This window comes from Pteropus medius, unplaced genomic scaffold (assembly GCF_902729225.1).
Source record: "Pteropus medius unplaced genomic scaffold, Ma_sr-lr_union100, whole genome shotgun sequence".
NCBI classification, from domain to species: Eukaryota; Metazoa; Chordata; class Mammalia; order Chiroptera; family Pteropodidae; genus Pteropus; species Pteropus medius.
The window spans coordinates 544,499-547,811 of NW_024348534.1; the positions used below are offsets into that span (position 1 = coordinate 544,499).

A 3,313-nucleotide genomic window follows, 5' to 3' on the forward strand; every position below is an offset into this window, starting at 1 on the left:
TAACTAGGCTTATCATGGCATTCATTTTACAACATGCAATTATAGTATTATGTTGTACACCTTAAACTAACATAATGTTATATGTCAATTACATCTCAATAAAACTGTAAAAAATTATAATGAGATAAAGACAATGTCATATAAGTAGCCAATGAGAGAATATAATACTACAATAGACATTCATTTTAGAATGAAAGGATATTCTTCAGGCAAAGAGAAAATGATCCCAGAAGGAAGGTTTGAGATACAAGAAGCAATAAAGAGGAAAGAATATAATAAATACATCAAACAGTGATTGTATAATAAAATCACAGTAATGTCAAGTGAGGTCTTTATTTTTAAAGCTAGAATTTAAAAATACACAGCAATGCAAGGGTGACTGAAATTTAAATGTTGTAAAGTCCTTCGTGAGGAGGATTGAGATGTATTTTTTTAGACTTTGATGGGTATGTATAATAAAATACTTAAGGTAACCATTTGACAAATGAAATAGAGCATGTAACTTCCCAACTATATACAGGGGGGAAAAAGGAAATATTTTAAAAGCCAATCAAAAAGAAGGCAAAGAGGAAAAATATTTAAAAGGAAATTATGTAAGTTGTGGTGAGACTTCCAACTATAGCAGAATGAAGAAGTCAGTGAATCTTTTCCATAGGAAAATAAGTATAAAGTTGGAAAAATTGTTTTAGAAGGACTGTTCAGGGCTCTGGAGATTGACCAAATGCAAAGAACAAATAATTTGGAGCTTGATTCTGCCCTCTCTTTTAATATTTCTGTTAACTCAAATGTTCTAGTCTTTCTGGGAAAAAAAAAAAAAAAATTTCGCATATCCATCCTGTACCCCTGTTGTCACTGATGGCATTGAAAACCATTGTGTTTGTTAAGACATTTCGCTTGCAAGTAATAGAAACCCACTTCAGATAATCCCAGGTACGAAGCGGGTATATTGGAAGGATTCTGAGAATACCCACTTCTAGAAGGGCGGAAGAGATTCCCCAGGACCTGAGGAATAGAGTCACCCTCACAGTCCAGGTAGGCCTCAGGGACCCTAACCTTGCTTCCTTTTTCTGAGTTGCCACATCCATACCACTTTCTCTAAGTTAATTCTCTTCTCAGTAGGTCTCGCCTTCTGCAGAACAGCTCCCACTGGATTGACAGACAATCTCAAAGAACCTAAGCCTGTTTACCTTTGGTGATCGGGCCCTCAATTTCAGATTTCTCCAGAGAAACTGATTGGGCCAGCTTGGGTCATATATCCACCCCTAGTCTCATCAACTATGATCTCTGGAGCTCTGGTCAAGAGTGGGTCAAATGAGCGTGGCTGGGTGGTGATGATATAAGGTAGTATAGAGTTAAACACATATACAACAAGAGCACTTGGACTATCCTCTATAAAGCTTATGTAACAAAGAGAGAAGTTATTAATGTTTAATTGACTTTCTTCAATCAACATGCATTTTATCTTCTTGAAGGAACATCTTTTTATTGTTGGAATGCTCTTTGTATAGCCTAGTACAAGCTTCATACCTATTAAACTGTTGGTATTTATTGATTGGCTATTTCTTTTTAGTTTGATTCATTTACAACAATATTTATAAATGATTATAGAAACCTTATACAGTTTTTAGCTCTGTCTCATGAGATTCGTCCTTTAATTATATATAAGTTTCAAAGACTATGGTTGCTTTATTTTACTCTTGGCCTTCTTTTCTGAATATGTACTTAAATTACTGAGAAGTTGGTTGGTTTGTTTTCCAAGGGTGGTTAAAAACCTTAGTTACAACATACAAAGAGCAAAGTCCTTGCTGGTTAAGGTGGTTTTGCTTTTTAAACTGACTAATTTCAAGCAGGTTTTAGTGAAACAATATTTTCCCTCTGAATTCACTGGGCAATAGCAGGAGGAGCCATACCATCATCTGTTTATAAGAGTATGCCATTTGGTGTCTGTAATTCAGAATAGCAAAAGTAAATTTTAAATGTTTTCATGTTGAAAATGGCTTATTTATATCTTTGGAGGGGGGGATTAGCAATAGTCTACAACTTAGCAGTGACAGAGCTTTCTGTTGAATTCCACGGCAAGCCCTATGCAAGCATTGTGCTCTGTTAAATAGGAATCAAACCACTGTGATTAGTACCACTTCATTTTTTCTCAGGGACCCATCCTTGCCACTCCACTGCTCTCTCAGTCTCAGCCTGGCCTATTTCATGATGCCATTCACATCTGGACACAAATTTCTCTTAGACTTTCTTCCCTTTGCTTCTCAAAATCAGATGAGGATCTCCCCTAAGAATGTGTTTCACATACTTTCTATACAGAGTATGTGCTCAGCAATTTATTTCTTTATTTCTGTTTGTTTTAACCAACTAATGTTGTTTATTCAACAGGCACTTATGTGCCAAGAATAGCAGTAATTGCTTCTGTCTTGGGCCAATTGTCTTTCCTAAAGTTCTAGAGATTTTATACCAAAACGTTTATCTAAAAACTTCCCTATTTTTACTTTCTTGTTTAAAACTTTGTTTCTTAATCATTCTCCCAAACGTCTCAGTTTTACTAAATCCCTTTTATTTCCTTTAGCTTTTGCATATGTAGGTCATGTACATTCATGAATTTAACAAATGTTTATCAAGCACCTACTATGTGCTTTGATCTTGTGCTAGCAATCCACAGTGAATAAAACACTCTCTATTATAAAATGTCATGTTATCTAGTTGCTTCAGTGCTTATTTAGTTGGAGGAACAAATATGTACCTCTCTCTGTAATCACAAGTGATTTGTATAATATACAAATTATATGGAGATAGGCAAGAGATTCCTTTTTTTTTTTTTAAAGCCTACAGCACCCGGTATTCCTAGGTGGTCTCCCTTCCAAGTACTAACCAGGCCCAACCCTGCTTAGCTTCAGCGATCAGATGAGATCGGGCATGTTCAGGGTGGCATGGCTGTAGACAAGAGATTCCTGAAAAGATGGCATTTGAGTAGATTGACAAGAATTTTGACAAGTGCTGGAAGAAAGACTGTTCACTGGGACTGGGGTAAAGAATTAGGAGCAAAAGGTATAAGCAGATTTGGAGAAATTTCACAGACAGCCTTGAATGTCACATTTTAGAAATTTAGCCTTTAGTCTAGGCCAGTGGTCCCCAACCTTTTTGGCACCTGAGACCGGTGCTCCTGTGAGGATCTAATGCCTGATGATCTGAGGTGGAGCTGAGGCAGTGATGCTAGTGCTGCAAATACAGATGAAACTTCACTCGCTTGCCCACCGCTCACCTCCTGCTGTGCAGCCTGGTTCCTAACAGGCCACGGACCTATACC

At 36.9% G+C, this 3,313-nt stretch overlaps 1 pseudogene; it reads right to left on the reverse strand.

The window, feature by feature from the left end:
• Window positions 1–2,829: 2,829 nt before the first annotated feature.
• LOC120616789 (uncharacterized) lies at window positions 2,830–2,948 on the reverse strand (annotated as a pseudogene).
• Window positions 2,949–3,313: the final 365 nt, after the last annotated feature.